General features: G+C 32.6%; 2 non-coding genes across 2 annotated transcripts; both read right to left on the reverse strand.

The window, feature by feature from the left end:
• Positions 1 to 2,680: 2,680 nt before the first annotated feature.
• Positions 2,681 to 2,787, reverse strand: LOC139860667 (small nucleolar RNA R71). The gene has a single exon (XR_011763297.1). It is a non-coding gene; the product is annotated as a small nucleolar RNA R71 (small nucleolar RNA).
• Positions 2,788 to 19,726: 16,939 nt separating this feature from the next.
• Positions 19,727 to 19,833, reverse strand: LOC139860668 (small nucleolar RNA R71). The gene has a single exon (XR_011763298.1). It is a non-coding gene; the product is annotated as a small nucleolar RNA R71 (small nucleolar RNA).
• Positions 19,834 to 20,522: the final 689 nt, after the last annotated feature.

Consider the following 20,522-nt stretch of genomic DNA (forward strand, 5'->3'; position numbering starts at 1 on the left):
ACAATTAACCCATGGGAATAAACTAAAAACAACACGTCAAACATCATGATTACGGAAGTTTAAATAAGCATAATTCCTTTATTTCATATTTAATTTCCTTTATTTTATATTTAATTGCACTTTTAATTATCGCACTTTTATTTATTGTCATTGTATTTAATTGCACTTTTAATTATAGTACTCTTTAATTGTCATACTTTTTATTTATCGCATTTTTACTTTACGCTTTAAATTAAGTTGTATTTATTTTTAGTATTTTACATTAGGTTTTAATTGCAACTAAAGTTTTAAAATCGACAAACCAGTCATTAAACGGTAAAAACCCCCTTTTATAATAATAATATTACTTATATATATATATATATATATATTTGTATTTTTATAAATTTAAAACTAATATAGCGTTAAGCTTGTTTAATTTTCCCTATGGAACGAACCGGACTTACTAAAAACTACACTACTGTACGATTAGGTACACTGCCTATAAGTGTTATAGCAAGGTTTAGGTATATCCATTCTATAAATAAATAAATATCTTGTGTAAAATTGTATCGTATTTAATAGTATTTCCTTGTAAAATTAATACTATTTCCTAGTACACCTTGCACACATCAAGTATTTTTGGCGCCGCTGCCGGGGAACGCTAAAAACGCCGGAACCGCAACGCTATAAAAAAAGATTTTTATTAATTTTTAGTTTACTTTTATAAAAATACATTTTTGTAAAAATACGTTTTAAAAAAAACACAAAACAACAAAAAGAAAAAAAAAACAAAATAAATATATTTTTAATAGTTTGTTAAATATATATATAGTTAAAAAGTATTTTTATTTTAGTTTTTAAAAATTAAATTTGTATTTAAGTTATTTATATATTTTATATAATCTCAAAACAGAAAAAAAAAATATAAAAACTCGAGGCCCGTACTGTAGCAGCCCAACCCTGGCCCGAAATCCTTATCCATGTTATCGCATGGATTTTTAACGTGAGGACCATGCGATCGCATGGCCCTGTCAGACACGCCACAGTTGACTACCAAACAGCAATCATTACGGGGTAAATATTATTATTATTATTTACTTATAACCCTAATTAGGGTTTAGGGTTTTAATTATATAATATTTGGTATTAGTTTTAATTAATTTATATTTTAAGTTTAATAAGTTTTAATAAATTATAAAATTAATAGTTTTATAAAATAAATAATATAAAAATAATATTTTTATAAAAATTGTACTTTTTACAACTTTAAGTTTATTTTTTTTATATTTTGTACCTTTTAATCGTTTAAGCATAATATTTGTATTTTTCGCTCGTATTTAGTTTTAAGTCATAGTTTTTGCCATAGTTATTTTTATTTTTTAGCTTTTTATAATTTGCCGTAAAATTCCTTAAGTGCTTTTTCTTTATACTAAGATTTAGGTGCTTTAGAGTTTTGCGACGCCGTTTTTATATTTTTGTACCCTTTTTAAGTTAATGTCATTTGGGATATAGTTTTTCTTTTAAGCTTTAATATTTTTAGACGTAACTTTTAATTCTTAGTTTTTAATTCCTTTTTAAGTTTCGACGCGCTACTTTCTTATTTTTATTTTTTGACGCCTATTATTTTTCGACCTTTTATTTTTTTCGACGTTTTTCGACGCGCTCTTTTTCTTTCTTATTTCTCGACGCTCTAGTTTTTAGGACTTAGATTTTTTCTATTTCTTATCTAAAATTTCTTTAAATTTAAACGAAAAATTATTTTAAGTGGTTAAATTGATAGACATCAAAATTTTCTGGTTCGTAGTAATAGTTGGATTTGTACGTAGACCGGGTTATTGGAGCCAAACAGTACTCAATTATATTGAGACCAAACGAACACTGCCCCTCTGCTGCATCTTTTGGCTATTCAAAACGTGGGCAAAATCAGAAAAGTTTATTAATTGGATAACTTATATAATTTTTCTTTCTTTTTAAAAACTAATAGGATATTCAGTGAATGCACCGAGCAAAACGTTCACCACCTTTTGTACGTTCACCACCTGTAACTCGATCAAGACATCTAGCAAATATTGTCGCCGTTGATTTTTCTTTAGAATCGTCATCCAGTCGACCAAGTACTCCAATTCAAATTTTCGATAATCCATTTTTTGAACCCGACCTCACAATTGAGAATCCGGAGAATATTCAGGGACAATTCAAAGATCCTGAACCATTAATTTTTCCTCCGGAACCACCAATCATTCAAACAAAGATTGTCGAGGAACCAACCATTAAATTAGAATCCTATAGTGATTCAGATTCAACAAATTCAATCATGGAAAATCTGGAACCTTTAAGTATGGAAGACCGAATGAGAGCTAAACGCACTGGCCAAGGTCACACAATTACTCAACCAGACATTAATGCGCCAGATTATGAAATCAAAGGACAAATTCTACACATGGTAACTAATCAATGCCAATTTAGTGGTGCGCCGAAGGAAGATCCAAATGAACATCTTTGTACATTTAATAGGATCTGCACATTATTTAAAATTCGATAAGTTGAGGATGAACAGATATATCTCATGTTATTTCCCTGGACTCTAAAGGGAGAAGCCAAAGATTGGTTAGAATCGTTACCTGAAGGGGCGATTGATACATGGGATGTTTTAGTTGAAAATTTTCTTAAACAATTCTTTCCTGCATCTAAAGCCATGAGACTTCAAGGAGAAATTGTTACGTTCACACAAAAGCCAAATGAAACTCTATATGAAGCATGGACAAGATTTGGAAAGTTATTGAGAGGATGTCCGCAACATGGTTTAGACTCTTGTCAAATAGTACAAATATTCTACCAAGGATGCGAAATATTCTACCAAGGATGCGACATCACTACACGAAAATACATCGATATAGCAGCTGGTGGTTCCATTATGAAGAAAACCGCAACTGATGCTTACAAAATTATTGATAACACTGCTTCCCACTCACATGAGTGGCACCAAGAAAAAGATATGGTTAGATCATCTAAAGCAGCTAGAGCCGATTCTAGCCATGACTTTGATTCCATTTTCGCAAAGATAGATGCTGTCGAGAGACGAATGGAAAAGATGACTAAAGATATTCACTCAATACGAATTAGTTGTGAGCAGTGTGGAGGACCACATTTGACAAAAGATTGTCTCAGTATTGAACTAACAATGGAACAAAGAGAGAATGTTTCATACTGATAATGCTAAAAACGAACATATATTTCATAGCATTATTCCTCAAGAAAGACAAGCTTTTAGTTGCAATTGTTCTATTTACAAGTGATATTCATTTAAATAATAAAAGGTGAAGACAAAAGACAGATTCGACGAATTGAAGACGCAAACGACCAAAAAGCTCAAAAGTACAAAAGACAATCAAAAAGGTTCCAATTATTGATAAGAAACGTCTCGAAATTACAAGAGTACAAGATTCAAAATGCAAAGTACAAAATATAAAATTGTACGCAAGGACGTTCGAAAATCCAGAACCGGGACCAGAGTCAACTCTTAACGCTCGATGCAACGGACTAAAAATTACAAGTTAACTATGTATATAAATATAATATAATATATAATTAATTATATTAATTATATATATATTATATATATATATTATAAACCGTCGGTAAACAAAGAGCCAAACTCCTCTGAGCTGTAAAAGTAACCTTCGCGACTCGCGGAGTTTGAAGAGGATTTCACCGCGAGTCGCGGAGCCCCAAAATGAAAAACTGCCTATAAAGCCAACCGAATTCTGATCAAAATCATAATCTTTTTTCTCCTCATTCATACGATATATATATATATATATAATTTATATTTTAATTTTAATTTTAATTATAATTCTAATAATAAGGGTATGTTAGCGAATATTGTAAGGGTGTAAGTCGAAATTCTGTCCGTGTAACGCTACGCTATTTTTAATCATTGTAAGTTATGTTCAACCTTTTTACATTAATGTCTCGTAGCTAAGTTATTATTATGCTTATTTAAAACGAAGTAATCATGATGTTGGGCTAATTACTAAAATTGGGTAATTGGGCTTTGTACCATAATTGGGGTTTGGACAAAAGAACGACACTTGTGGAAATTAGACTATGGGCTATTAATGGGCTTTATATTTGTTTAACTAAATGATAGTTTGTTAATGTTAATATAAAGATTTACAATTGGGCGTCCTTATAAATTACCATATACACTCGATCGGACACGATGGGCGGGGTATTTATATGTACGAATAATTGTTCATTTAACCGGACACGGAAATGGATTAATAGTTAATAAACTTGTTGAAACAGGGGTGAATTACATTCAAGGGTAATTGGTGTAATTGTTAACAAAGTAGTAAAACCTTGGTTTACACGCAGTCGATAACCTGGTGTATTCATTAAACAAAGTATTAAAACCTTGTTACAATTCGAATCCCTAATTAGTTGGAATATTTAACTTCGGGTATAAGAATAATTTGACGAGGACACTCGCACTTTAAATATATGACTGATGGACTGTTATGGACAAAAACCAGACGGACATATTAAATAATCCAGGACAAAGGACAATTAACCCATGGGCATAAAACTAAAATCAACACGTCAAACATCATGATTACAGAAGTTTAAATAAGCATAATTCTTTTATTTCATATTTAATTTCCTTTATTTTATATTTAATTGCACTTCTAATTATCGCACTTTTATTTATTGTTATTTAATCGCACTTTTAATTATCGTACTTTTTAATTATCGCAATTTTATTTTATCGCACTTTTATTATTCGCAATTTCATTATCGTTATTTACTTTACGCTTTAATTTAAGTCTTGTATTTATTTTTAATATTTTACATTTGGTTTTAACTGCGACTAAAGTTTTAAAATCGACAAACCGGTCATTAAACGGTAAAAACCCCCCTTTATAATAATAATATTACTTATATATATGTATTTGTATTTTTATAAAAGTAAACTAATATAGCGATAAGCTTTGTTTAAAGATTTCCCTGTGGAACGAACCGGACTTACTAAAAACTACACTACTGTACGATTAGGTACACTGCCTATAAGTGTTGTACCAAGGTTTAAGTATATCCATTCTCTAAATAAATAAATATCTTGTGTAAAATTGTATCGTATTTAATAGTATTTCCTGCAAAAATTTAATAGTATTTTATACCCCTTAGCTTTGACATCAAGTATTTTTGGCGCCGCTGCCGGGGAACACTCTTAAAAGCCGGAAGCGGAACGCTAATATATAAAAAAAAAGATTTTTAGTTAACTTTTATTAAAATTCGCTTTTGTAAAAATACGTTTTGAATATTCGAAAATATAAAAAGAAAAACAAAAATTTATATATTTTTAAGAGTTTGTTAAAAGTTTTATAAGTTTCTTTATTTTTATTTTAGTTTATAAAAATATAAGTTTTATTTAAATATTTTTTATTTATATAAAAAAAAAAACGCGTAAATTTTCTGTTCCAGGGTTGAACTTTGGAACCCCGCGACTCGCGGGGTTTGATGCTTTAAATACCGCGACTCGCGGAGATAACCTGACACGCCGACAGAAGCCCTAATTCAGCATTAATTACGGTTAATTATTAATTATTATTATTATAACCCTAACTAATTATTATTATTATAATTACTTTTACTTTTTATTTAATTTATATATTTTAGTTAAATTAGTTTAATTAAATTGTAAAATTAATAGTTTTAAAAAATTAAAAAATATAAAAATAATATTTTTATAAAATTTGTACTTTTTACAACTTTTTGTATATTTTTATATTTTGTCCCTTTTTAATCGTTTTAGCGTAACTTTTGTATTTTTAGCTCATATTTAATTTTATACTTAGTTTTTGCTATAGTCATTTTTACTCCTAGATTTTTAGGCTTTGCCGTAGAATTCCTTAAGTGCTTTTTCTTTAGACTAAGATTTAGGTACTTTAGAATTTTGCGACGCCTTTTTAAGTTTTAGTTTCTTTTTAAGTTATTTCCATTTGGGATTTAGTTTTTCCTGTAAGCTTTAATATTTTTAGACGACTTTTACCTATGTATCAATTATCATTCCAATTAGTAATTTCAATTTGCGATTATAATTTTAAGTTAGTTGTAGTAATAAGGTTAGGTTAGTCAAGTATTTTTAAGTTTTTATAAGTTTCTTTTATTTTTCCGTCACCTTTTATTTTTTTCAACCATTTTTCTTTTTCAATTTTTTTTTCGACGAACTCTTTTTCTTTCTTATTTCTCGCTATTCTAGTTTTTAGGACATAGATTTTTATTCTACTTCTTATCTAAATTTCTTAAAATTACGAAAATTTATTTTAAGTGGTTAAATTGATAGACATCAAAATTTTATGGTTCGTAGTAATAGTTGGATTTGTACGTGGACCGGGTTATTGGAGCCAAACAGTCCTCAATTATATTGAGACCAAACGAATCCTGCCCCTCTGCTGCATCTTTTGGCTATTCGAAACGTGGGCAAAATCAGAAAAGTCTATTGATTGGATAACTTATTATAATTTTTCTTTCCTTTTTAAAACTAATAGGATATTCAGTGAATGCACCGAGCAAGACGTTCACCACCTTTTGTACGTTCACCACCTATAACTAGATCAAGACATTTAGCAAATATAACCACAGTTGATTTTTCTTTAGAATCGTCATCCAGTAGACCAAGTACTTCAGTTCAAATTTCCGATAATCCATTTTTTGAACCCAACCTCACAATTGAGAATCCGGAAAATATTCAGGAACGGTTCGTAGATCCTGAACCATTAAACTTTCCTCCGGAACCACCAATTATTCAAACAGAGATTGTTGAGGAACGAACCATTAAATCAGAATCATCTAGTGATTCCGATTCAACAAATTCAATTATGGAGAATCTGGAACCTTTAAGTATGGAAGACCGAATGAGAGCTAAACGCACTGGCCAAGGTCACGCAATTACTCATCCAGACATTAATGCGCCAGATTATGAAATCAAAGGACAAATTCTACACATGGTGACTAATCAATGCCAATTTAGTGGTGCGCCGAAGGAAGATCCAAATGAACATCTACGTACCTTTAATAGGATCTGCACACTATTTAAAATCCGAGAAGTGGAGGATGAACAGATATATCTCATGTTATTTCCCTGGACTTTAAAGGGAGAAGCCAAAGATTGGTTGGAATCGTTACCTGAAGGGGCGATCGATACATGGGACGTTTTAGTTGAAAATTTTCTTAAACAATTCTTTCCTGCATCTAAAGCCGTAAGACTTCAAGCAGAAATTGTTACGTTCACACAGAAGCCAAATGAAACTCTATATGAGGCGTGGACTAGATATGGAAAGTTGTTAAGAGGATGTCCGCAACATGGTTTAGACACCTGTCAAATAGTACAAATATTCTACCAAGGATGCGACATCACTACAAGGAAAGACATAGATATAGCAGCTGGTGGTTCTATTATGAAGAAAACCGAAACTGATGCTTACAAAATTATTGATAACACTGCTTCCCACTCACATGAGTGGCACCAAGAAAAAGACATCATTAGATCATCTAAAGCAGCTAGAGCCGATTCTAGCCATGACTTAGATTCCATTTCCGCAAAGATAGATGCTGTCGAGAGACGAATGGAAAAGATGACTAAAGATATTCACTCAATACGAATTAGTTGTGAGCAGTGTGGAGGACCACATTTGACAAAAGATTGTCTCAGTATTGAATTAACAATGGAACAAAGAGAGAATATTTCATACATAAACCAAAGGCCTGGAAATAATTATCAGAATAATTATCAACCGCCAAGACCGATTTACAATCAAAACCAGAATTATAACCGAAATATTCCATACAACAACCAACAAGGTCCTAGCAATCAACAAGTATCCAATAATACTTATAATCAGCAAAGACCTAATTTTCAAAACAAACCACCACAACAAACCGATGATAAAAAGCCGAATTTAGAAGATATGATGACGAAGCTAGTTGAAACTCAAACGCAGTTTTTCACATCTCAGAAACAAACCAATGAACAAAATGCTCAAGCATTTAGAAATCAACAAGCTTCTATTCAAAATCTAGAACAAGAAGTAAGTAACCTAGCAAGGTTAATAGGTGAAAGAAAACCGGGAAGTTTACCGAGCGATACAAATGCTAACCCCCGAAATGAAACAGCTAAAGCCATTACCACAAGAAGTGGTACAACACTTAAACCACCTGAAATACCTGTAACTTCTGATGAAGCCATTCCTACTCCACAAGAACCACAACCTGATCAAGATAAGGAAAAAGAACCGGTAGTTGAAAAGGTTAATGAAGATAACACAGTTAAGGATAAACCTTATGTTAAACCATACCAACCACCACTTCCTTACCCGAGTAAAATGAAGAAAGAGAAACTTGAAGCCGAGCAATCCAAATTCTTGGATATGTTTAAACAGATAAATGTAAATCTTCCTTTCATTGATGTGATTTCAGGAATGCCAAGATATGCTAAATTCTTGAAAGATCTAATCTCAAATAGAAAGAAAATGGAAGAACTCTCGGCTGTTACTATGAATGCTAATTGTTCAGCAGTGCTGTTGAATAAGATACCAGAAAAACTATCTGATCCAGGAAGTTTCACAATTCCATGTTTTCTGGGTAGTCTTAGTTCAATAGAAGCATTGGCAGACTTAGGTGCTAGTATAAATCTAATGCCGTATTCACTATACGCTAAACTAGACCTTGGAGAATTGAAACCAACCAGAATAAGCATACAACTAGCTGATAGATCAATAAAATATCCTAGAGGGATAATGGAGAACATGCTAGTTAAAGTTGGTACTTTAGTATTTCCAGTAGATTTTATTGTTTTGGACATGGAAGAAGATTCTCAAGTTCCTCTCATATTAGGAAGACTATTCTTAAACACGGCTAAAGCAATGATAGACGTGTTCGGTAAGAAACTGACCCTAAGTATAGAGGATGAGAGTGTTACCTTTTCAGTTGATAGAGCAATGCAACAACCACAATCTGCAGATGATACATGTTATTATATTCAAACTATAGATGCACATGCAGAATTATTAGAAGAATTTCCAGAATTACAAGGAACAGGAGAATGTTCTTTAGGAGAAGGTAATGAACCAATTGATGAAGCTGAAATGTTAGCTACACTTATAGCTAATGGATATGAACCAACAACAGAAGAAATTCAAATTCTAAAAGAAGAAGATAGATATCGATACAAATCATCGATAGAAGAACCTCCGAAATTAGAGTTAAAGCCACTTCCAAACCATTTGGAATATGCTTATTTACATGGTGAATCTGAATTACCTGTAATAATATCGTCTTCTCTTACTGAAAATGAGAAATCACAACTCATTTCTGTGTTGAAAGCTCATAAACCAGCCATTGCATGGAAGATTCATGATATTAAAGGAATAAGTCCTTCGTATTGCACACATAAAATCCTTATGGAAGAAGGTCATAAAACGTATGTGCAACGCCAACGAAGACTAAATCCTAATATGCAAGATGTAGTTAAGAAAGAGATTATTAAACTGCTAGATGCAGGTTTAATTTATCCAATCTCTGATAGTCCATGGATAAGCCCAGTTCAATGCGTGCCTAAGAAGGGTGGCATGACTGTCATTACAAATGAGAAAAATGAGCTTATTCCTACTAGGACTGTAACAGGATGGCGTGTATGTATTGATTATAGAAAATTAAATGACGCCACCAGAAAAGATCACTTTCCCTTACCTTTCATAGATCAAATGTTGGAAAGATTAGCCGGAAATAGCTACTATTGTTTTCTAGATGGATTTTCCGGATATTTTCAAATTCCAATAGCACCCGAGGACCAAGAGAAAACCACATTCACGTGCCCTTATGGTACTTTTGCTTACAAACGCATGCCATTTGGACTTTGTAACACCCCTGCAACCTTTCAAAGGTGTATGATGGCGATTTTTCACGACATGATAGAAGAATGCATGGAAGTATTCATGGATGACTTTTCAGTCTTCGGTGATACATTTAAATCATGTCTAGTTAATCTGGAACGAATGCTAATTAGATGCGAAAAATCAAATCTAGTACTTAATTGGGAGAAATGCCATTTCATGGTTAAAGAAGGCATCGTTCTTGGACATAAAATTTCAAAAGAAGGAATTGAAGTGGATAGAGCTAAAGTAGATGTAATTGCTAAACTTCCACATCCCACCAATGTTAGAAGAGTTAGGAGTTTTCTAGGGCATGCCGGTTTTTACCGACGTTTCATAAAAGATTTTTCTAAAATTGCCACTCCTATGAATAAACTCCTAGAAAAGGATGCGCCATTCATCTTTTCAGATGAGTGTATCAAATCTTTTAATATTCTTAAAGAGAAACTCACTAATGCACCGATCATGATAACACCAAATTGGAATCTACCATTTGAACTAATGTGCGATGCAAGTGATTTTGCAATGGGAGCCGTTTTAGGACAAAGGATTGAAAAACGATTTCAACCTATATATTATGCTAGTAAGACGTTACAAGGAGCACAAACAAACTATACAACTACTGAAAAAGAACTCCTTGCTATTGTCTTTGCTTTTGACAAATTTCGATCATATCTCGTTCTAGCAAAAACGGTGGTCTATACCGACCATTCTGCTCTTAGATACCTATTTTCAAAACAAGATGCTAAACCAAGATTAATCCGTTGGATCTTACTCTTACAAGAGTTTGATATTGAAATCCGAGATAAAAGAGGAGCAGAAAATCTCGCCGCTGATCATCTTTCTCGTCTTGAAAATCCCGAATTAGAAGTTCTAAATGAATCGGCCATACAAGACAACTTTCCTGATGAATATCTATTGAAGATAGATTATAAAGAAATCCCATGGTTTGCAGACTATGCAAACTACTTAGTTTGTGGATTCCTTGAAAAAGGATTATCGTACCAAAGACGAAAGAAATTCTTCAGTGATATAAAACACTATTTCTGGGAAGATCCACATCTGTTTAAAAGTTGTCCCGATGGAATAATACGCCGATGTGTATTTGGAGATGAAGCTAGTAAAATTTTAAACCATTGTCACACAGGACCAACAGGAGGGCATTATGGGCCTCAACTAACAGCAAGAAAAGTTTATGAAGCTGGATTCTATTGGCCTACAATTTACAAAGACGCACACCTTCATTGCAAATCCTGTGATGCATGTCAAAGGGCCGGAAAAATAAGTCAACGTGATGAAATGCCACAAAATGTCATCCAAGTATGTGAAGTATTTGACATTTGGGGTATTGACTTTATGGGTCCATTTCCAAAATCTAATAATAATCTATATATACTCGTAGCCGTTGATTATGTATCTAAATGGGCGGAAGCACAAGCTCTCCCAACTAACGATGCACGAGTTGTAGTCAACTTTTTAAAACGTCTTTTTGCAAGGTTTGGAACACCGTAAGCTTTAATAAGTGATCGGGGTACTCATTTCTGTAATAATCAACTTGAGAAAGTTCTTAAAAGATATGGAGTAACTCATAAAATCTCCACCGCATATCATCCACAAACAAGTGGACAAGTTGAAAATACCAACCGAGCTTTAAAACGTATTCTAGAGAAAACCGTAGGATCAAATCCGAAGGAATGGTCCATTAAATTGGAGGATGCACTCTGGGCTTTTAGAACAGCCTACAAAACTCCAATTGGAACCACACCTTTTAGACTTGTTTATGGAAAAGCATGTCATCTTCCAGTAGAAATTGAACACAAAGCATTTTGGGCTTTGAAGACATGTAATCTTGATTTACATGAAGCCGGACGTCTACGATTAAGTCAACTAAACGAATTAGAAGAATTAAGACATGAAGCATACGAAAATTCGTTAATCTATAAAGAAAGAACGAAGAAATGGCATGATAAAAGAATCGGAAGTTCAAAAGAATTTAAAGAAGGAGACAGAGTTCTTCTTTTCAATTCACGATTCAAGCTATTTCCTGGAAAATTGAAATCAAGATGGTCTGGACCATTCATCGTCAAAAGAGTTTTCCCATACGGAACGATAGAATTAATAAATTCAAATGGGATTGAATTTAAAGTTAATGGTCACAGAGTTAAACATTACATACATGGTCCGATGGAAGTCGATAACGAAGTTAATCACAATTTCGACACCACAGCTAACTAAGTGTGGGGAGAATCAAGTCTTTAAAGGATAATATGTATTTCTGTTAGAGTTAGATTGTCTGTTTTCATGTAGTTCTCGAAAATGGAACCCGAATGGTCTTTCCCTAGCAGACCCTAAAGAACTAGTCTTCTCCCCCCCATTCTGAATTTTTATTTTTTTAGGTTTTTACAAAATGAAGACTGCCTGTGAACTAAACCATGGTCTAATGCTACACGCTTTGATCACTAAAAGAAATAATGACATACTACCGAGTGAAATAGTATCAGTAATCAGAGAAAGAATGGACGGAGTTAGAAAAGAATCCAGATGCCAAGATAATAAGTTACAATTTGGTAAAGGAAAATCAAAATCCGCAGCGAAAAGAAGAGCACGACACCTAGAAAGATGTCACAAATGCGGAAAATGGTCACATGGAGGTAAATGTTCAAATAATCAAATCTATTCAAATACCGAATTTGTTACTTTATGCAGAGACGGACCGTTCATATGTTTAGAAGAAAAGACACTGAATGCTCGAGGTTACGCCTATGTAGCCATGGAAAACCAATTAAACCGACTATCTTATGAATGGGATAGATCATATAACTAAGAAATCTATTTCACAGGTATGTCTGTACAGTTTTTATTTTTATTTTTATTTTTAACCTTTTGATAATAAACGCTAATTTGTTCGCTAAAAAGTATTAAATTGGTATTGAATAAAATTAGGTTTGGCGACCGAAATTATTGATATCATTCAAAAATTTATTACATCACTGCGAAATTTAACGTTTATTCTTAAGGTATAAATATCTTTAATCAATCAACCCAAAATATTTCAAAAATTCGTCATGAGTTAAATTAGGTCTTGGAACTGAAATTACTTTACCGAAAAGAGGGGCGCATATTTTTGATAATATTTGATTGATTAAAGTGGGATAAAAAGACAAAAAGATTTTTAATTTTATTCTTACCATGTTTTTAATATTAATATTTAAATCTTAAATTAATATTGTAAACTTTGTAAAAACAATATTTTTAAAATTGTAAATATTTGAAAAATTAATATAAGTTTGGTATGAATTTATAATATGAATTTTTAAATTAAGTTTGGTGTGAATTTTTAAAATATGAATTTTTAAATTTTATGCATTTCAAATTTTAAGTTTGGTGTGAATTTTTAATATTAATTTTGAATTTTATATTTAAGTTGTGTGAATTTAAAAACAAAATTTTACTTTATCTCATTAAGTTAAGAATATGATTTTTAAAATTCGTCGTAAGTTGAAGACTAGGTATTTGAACCGAAATTGCTTTACCCAAGGAAGGGACGAGAACTTTTAATATCATTATTTTTAATCTTATTGAATTAAAGTATGCCAAAAACATTGAAAAAACCCAAAAATCTTAGCTTTTAAAACAATCGCTACAAAAAGACAAATTTTAAAATTTTGTCGACGGACGGACTAGGACATCGATCCGAAACGACCTCGTCCTAAATAACAAGGGAAACAAAATTTTAAAATTAATTACTTAATTGTTTTAATAAGTTAAAGTTTATAAAAAAAAAAAAAAAAAAAAAAAATTACCAAACTCCGCGACTCGCGGAGTTTGAAGGGTTATTCACCGCGACTCGCGGAGGGATGAAAAATCAGAAAAAAAAATAAAGAGCTGTAACAGATCAGTCCCAACCCCAAAACAATAAAAACCTGCGAAAAACTGCACTCGAAAAACCCGAAAAATACACCCCAAAATCACAATTTTTAACCGTTAATCACCAAATCTTTTGCTAAAATCATGTTGAGAAGGATGCTATCTAAGAATTACTCAAGAAAAACGGTAAATTTCTACACCTAAACACCATTTAATCCGAAATTTGGTGTTCTTGAGCAAATTTTTTTCTCAATTTGATTTTGATGCTTTTTAGTGTAATTATGCTTAAATTGTTTATGTATTATGCTTGTATAACCTAGATTGATGCTGTTTAACATGATTAGAAGCCTTAAACTTCAAATTTTGAATAATCTAGAGTTTGTGTTCTTGAGCAAATTTGGGGCTTTTTGATATAAACAGGTTATGGCCGATTTTTGTCATGAATTGTTGCTAAATTAAGTAGTGTAACATGTTTAGGTAGTTAAATGATCCAAACTTTGAGCCTAAATATGATTTTTGAGAATTAAAGTGGACTTTTTCAAGTCTAAAATTCATGAACTTGATTTTTGAAAGATAATGCCATTTGAGACTTGTTTAATTGCTAGTAATGATTATTTTGACATGTTATTTGAGTTGAATGTTTATGAACTTGGCGAACATTTTCGTATATGCTTATTTGAAAAAGTGTAGATTTGATAAAAATGTGAAAATGAGCTTAAGTTTGATATAAATTGATAATGTCATTGTAATTATTTTGATTGATGATTTTGCTGACACTAATGCATATTTGGATGCACAAAAATTGTGTTTGATGTGTTTTGCAGAATGAAAGGGGTGAATCTTCATCCCAAGCCCGCAATGCTCCTGCTGAGAATTTGGAACAACAGGAGGTGGATAACTACTACAAGCAGGATATACCTCATCCAGTCATGACCTTTTCCGATATGCACTTGGAAGAGTTGCACCCGAACCTGAGATTTGACAGACTTTGGATAGATTATCCAAAATATCAAAGGGGTTTGCATACTCTTCATTCTAAGGTTGTTGAGGTACCGAGGGTCATAGAATGGGGACCCTTAGAAGCTGTAGAATTGGCCGGGCCAATTAGGGAATTACTTGTACAGAGGTATGGTAATTCTTCTTTTAATGACTGGGTACATTTATTCACCATGCGTAGACCTGTATATAAAGTATGGTGTGAAGAATTGTTATGTAGTATAGAGTTGAATGATCGGGTAGCTAGTTTAACCGATCGTTCTTTTATTAGATTTTTGTTAGGCGGTTCGATGCGCCACATGTCTTTACTGGACATGGCTCAGGCTTTACGTATATATACGCCTGAGGAGTTAGCGTCTGCCGATTGTAGAGGATTGATACTAAACGGTAGAAAGATAGATGAAAATTTTGATACACACGGTGTGTGGAGTCAAATGACAAGCCATCACCGTTTCAAAGGGGGAAATTACTCGTATTTGGATATAGATAGAGCCGAATTAAGAGTGATACATAGGTTTTTAGCTAATTCGATTACACAAAGGGGTAAGAACAAGGAAAAAGTAAATGAACAGGATTTGTTTTACCATATGTGTATTCGAGACCCACAAAGCGCTGTAAGTATACCATATTGTGTGGGTTATTATTTATCAGCTATGGTTCGGGGGATGCGACCGCATAGCATAATAGGAGGTGGTATTTTTATTACTTTGATTGGTGAATATCTCGGTGTGGATATAAGTCGGGGGGGATTATTAGTAGAAGAACCAGAACCCCGCGATACTATAGGTTTAAATGTATACCATGGTGCGAAAGTTTTGAAGAGGCGAAATAACGCCGCAGTACGATACCATGGTAGACATCCACAGGTGGAGAGAAACCAACAGCAAGGTAATGTAGGAGGGGGGAATGAGATGCAAGAAATGCATAGGTTTATAGCTTCTCAGGAATACGAAAATGCTAGACAGAGAGCATTTGAAGATTGGCAAGTTCATCAGAACCAAATCATAGCTCATTGCCAACATATAGGTAGAAACTATATTCCTACACCGAAACCCATCGTCCCTCCCTGGTCTATAGAGATGCAGCCACCGTATCCTACGTATGACCCTGCCGAAGCATTCTATAGCACCTATGGTTATGCCTGGAACCCCTATTGGTACCAATATCATCCTTAGTTTACTTATTATTTTTTTTATTTTGTAATTTGTAATTTGTAATTATTGATACGTTTAATACTTTTGTTAATATTGTAATCATTTTTATAATTGTCTAACTTTTATTCTTAGATTTTAATAATTTTTGAATGTGGGGTAATATACCAAACTTCAAAAATATGTATATATATTTGCAGTTTATCTTATGTACACAACAGGGTAAAACAACGCATTTTCAAAGACTGGCATTAAGTTCAGCAAAAGCAACTAATTTTGACGACAAGATGCAAAATATATGTGAAATAACAACAAGACGGAATGAACAAATGATGTGCACCATTTATCATTCAGCAAACAAACGCCAATATATTTGGAAACTTTGGTAAAATTTAATCATTTTCACACAAATCACCCTCAATAATTTAAATTGTTACTGATTTCTTGCAAATGAGGGCATTGCAAGATCTTAAGTGTGGGGAGGGGTTAAATTCTTTCGGATTTTAAAAATTTTTACTTTATACACTTGGTTACCATTAAAAATACTAGTAAAGCAGTAGTTGTATTAGAATCTAGTGCTCTCTGATAATAAAGAACAGCCCTGGTCTTATATACTGACTACCCAATTCTAGTAAAAATTTTCAAAATTTTCAATTAAATGAACTAAAAATCATGTTTATACATATTTATGAACGATAAAACTAGGTTTTAACACCGAAATTATTGTTACCTCAAAAAGGACATAAATTGAGAAACAAACCAAAATGTTAAAATTCATTTAAAATGGAATAGAGGACGATAAAAAGGAAAATAAAAGCCAAGTGTGGGAAAATTTACCAAGTTATCTTAAACATATGTCACATATATCTGTAACAAATAACTGAAAATACTTTTGCTTTGGACTAAACTAAACTGTTTTCACCCGATGAAAGAAAAGAAGAGATGGATCTACACGATGAATCAATTCCATCATTAAAAGGAAGTAAAGTCTTCCGAAAAAGACACGCGCTTCTTGATTTAGGTCAAGAAGTTGTCGTTCAGACCAGCTGTAGGTTAACGAAAAATCTAGAAAAGTCATCACTAAAATCAACAGGAAATCCACGGACCTCAGCATTAAATAGGGTCGCCAAGTGGTCAGATTTATCCTAACCATGAGAAGGATTTATCTCGTACAATGGGGGGGCACCATGCAAATTAGCTGGACAAGACTAATGAATCAGATCCCCAGAAAGGATAATCTCCTTAAAGATTAAAAATCAGCTTTTAAGACTGATATCACTCAATCCTTGAGATTGACCTTAAAGATTGAGAATTACAAACTCATGGAATTCAATGATATCTAAACTCGAGCTTGAACGAGAAAATATTTTGATCAAAATTATAAACCGATTTGTTTTCTGAAAACCCTATTTTCAATGCGTTCATTACCATTGAACGTAAAATCCTAGGAATTCACCTGGAATTCATTAGGTCACCTGAACTAAATCGGGTGTCAACCGTAAGAACGGTGGTTGCATAGTGGTCAAAGACAGGACCTTGTGCCATACCGAAAAATTATAAGGGTGAGCTTTACTATTGCTCCTACCAAGGATAGTAATTGCGTCCGACACGTTATAGACCATAATTAAAAGCATGTCAGGGGACATTGCCTTAACAGTTGCTTGTTCAACGCTTTCCTTTACAACCGGACGGTAGTTTACCGAAAGGTAATATACGGGACAAGTAAACTGGACGTGTTGCTTTCCAAATACAAGGTTAGCAAGTGGGTGACATAAAACCGCAAGTTTTGAGCTAAAATTTTCAAATCTGAAACCCACCAAACCCACAAAAATATTTTGCAAACACCTGTAAAGGGTTATCCCGAAAAACAACAAAAAGAAAAAAAAAACAAAATAAATATATTTTTAATAGTTTGTTAAATATATATATAGTTAAAAAGTATTTTTATTTTAGTTTTTAAAAATTAAATTTGTATTTAAGTTATTTATATATTTTATATAATCTCAAAACAGAAAAAAAAAATATAAAAACTCGAGGCCCGTACTGTAGCAGCCCAACCCTGGCCCGAAATCCTTATCCATGTTATCGCATGGATTTTTAACATGAGGACCATGCGATCGCATGGCCGTGTCAGACACGCCACAGTTGACTACCAAACAGCAATCATTACGGGGTAAATATTATTATTATTATTTACTTATAACCCTAATTAGGGTTTAGGGTTTTAATTATATAATATTTGGTATTAGTTTTAATTAATTTATATTTTAAGTTTAATAAGTTTTAATAAATTATAAAATTAATAGTTTTATAAAATAAATAATATAAAAATAATATTTTTATAAAAATTGTACTTTTTACAACTTTAAGTTTATTTTTTTTTATATTTTGTACCTTTTAATCGTTTAAGCATAATATTTGTATTTTTCGCTCGTATTTAGTTTTAAGTCATAGTTTTTGCCATAGTTATTTTTATTTTTTAGCTTTTTAGAATTTGCCGTAAAATTCCTTAAGTGCTTTTTCTTTATACTAAGATTTAGGTGCTTTAGAGTTTTGCGACGCCGTTTTTATATTTTTGTACCCTTTTTAAGTTAATGTCATTTGGGATATAGTTTTTCTTTTAAGCTTTAATATTTTTAGACGTAACTTTTAATTCTTAGTTTTTAATTCCTTTTTAAGTTTCGACGCGCTACTTTCTTATTTTTATTTTTCGACGCCTATTATTTTTCGACCTTTTATTTTTTTCGACGTTTTTCGACGCGCTCTTTTTCTTTCTTATTTCTCGACGCTCTAGTTTTTAGGACTTAGATTTTTTCTATTTCTTATCTAAAATTTCTTTAAATTTAAACGAAAAATTATTTTAAGTGGTTAAATTGATAGACATCAAAATTTTCTGGTTCGTAGTAATAGTTGGATTTGTACGTAGACCGGGTTATTGGAGCCAAACAGTACTCAATTATATTGAGACCAAACGAATCCTGCCCCTCTGCTGCATCTTTTGGCTATTCAAAACGTGGGCAAAATCAGAAAAGTCTATTAATTGGATAACTTATATAATTTTTCTTTCTTTTTAAAAACTAATAGGATATTCAGTTAATGCACCGAGCAAAACGTTCACCACCTTTTGTACGTTCACCACCTGTAACTCGATCAAGACATCTAGCAAATATTGTCACCGTTGATTTTTCTTTAGAATCGTCATCCAGTCGACCAAGTACTCCAATTCAAATTTTCGATAATCCATTTTTTGAACCCGACCTCACAATTGAGAATCCAGAGAATATTCAGGGACAATTCAAAGATCCTGAACCATTAATTTTTCCTCCGGAACCACCAATCATTCAAACAAAGATTGTCGAGGAACCAACCATTAAATTAGAATCCTATAGTGATTCAGATTCAACAAATTCAATCATGGAAAATCTGGAACCTCTAAGTATGGAAGACCGAATGAGAGCTAAACGCACTGGCCAAGGTCACACAATTACTCAACCAGACATTAATGCGCCAGATTATGAAATCAAAGGACAAATTCTACACATGGTAACTAATCAATGCCAATTTAGTGGTGCGCCGAAGGAAGATCCAAATGAACATCTTCGTACATTTAATAGGATCTGCACATTATTTAAAATTCGAGAAGTTGAGGATGAACAGATATATCTCATGTTATTTCCCTGGACTCTAAAGGGAGAAGCCAAAGATTGGTTAGAATCGTTACCTGAAGGGGCGATTGATACATGGGATGTTTTAGTTGAAAATTTTCTTAAACAATTCTTTCCTGCATCTAAAGCCATGAGACTTCAAGGAGAAATTGTTACGTTCACACAAAAGCCAAATGAAACTCTATATGAAGCATGGACAAGATTTGGAAAGTTATTGAGAGGATGTCCGCAACATGGTTTAGACTCTTGTCAAATAGTACAAATATTCTACCAAGGATGCGAAATATTCTACCAAGGATGCGACATCACTACACGAAAATACATCGATATAGCAGCTGGTGGTTCCATTATGAAGAAAACCGCAACTGATGCTTACAAAATTATTGATAACACTGCTTCCCACTCACATGAGTGGCACCAAGAAAAAGATATGGTTAGATCATCTAAAGCAGCTAGAGCCGATTCTAGCCATGACTTTGATTCCATTTTCGCAAAGATAGATGCTGTCGAGAGACGAATGGAAAAGATGACTAAAGATATTCACTCAATACGAATTAGTTGTGAGCAGTGTGGAGGACCACATTTGACAAAAGATTGTCTCAGTATTGAACTAACAATGGAACAAAGAGAGAATGTTTCATACTGATAATGCTAAAAACGAACATATATTTCATAGCATTATTCCTCAAGAAAGACAAGCTTTTAGTTGCAATTGTTCTATTTACAAGTGATATTCGTTTAAATAATAAAAGGTGAAGACAAAAGACAGATTCGACGAATTGAAGACGCAAACGACCAAAAAGCTCAAAAGTACAAAAGACAATCAAAAAGGTTCCAATTATTGATAAGAAACGTCTCGAAATTACAAGAGTACAAGATTCAAAACGCAAAGTACAAAATATAAAATTGTACGCAAGGACGTTCGAAAA

This window comes from Rutidosis leptorrhynchoides, chromosome 7 (assembly GCF_046630445.1).
Source record: "Rutidosis leptorrhynchoides isolate AG116_Rl617_1_P2 chromosome 7, CSIRO_AGI_Rlap_v1, whole genome shotgun sequence".
Taxonomy (NCBI): domain Eukaryota; kingdom Viridiplantae; phylum Streptophyta; class Magnoliopsida; order Asterales; family Asteraceae; genus Rutidosis; species Rutidosis leptorrhynchoides.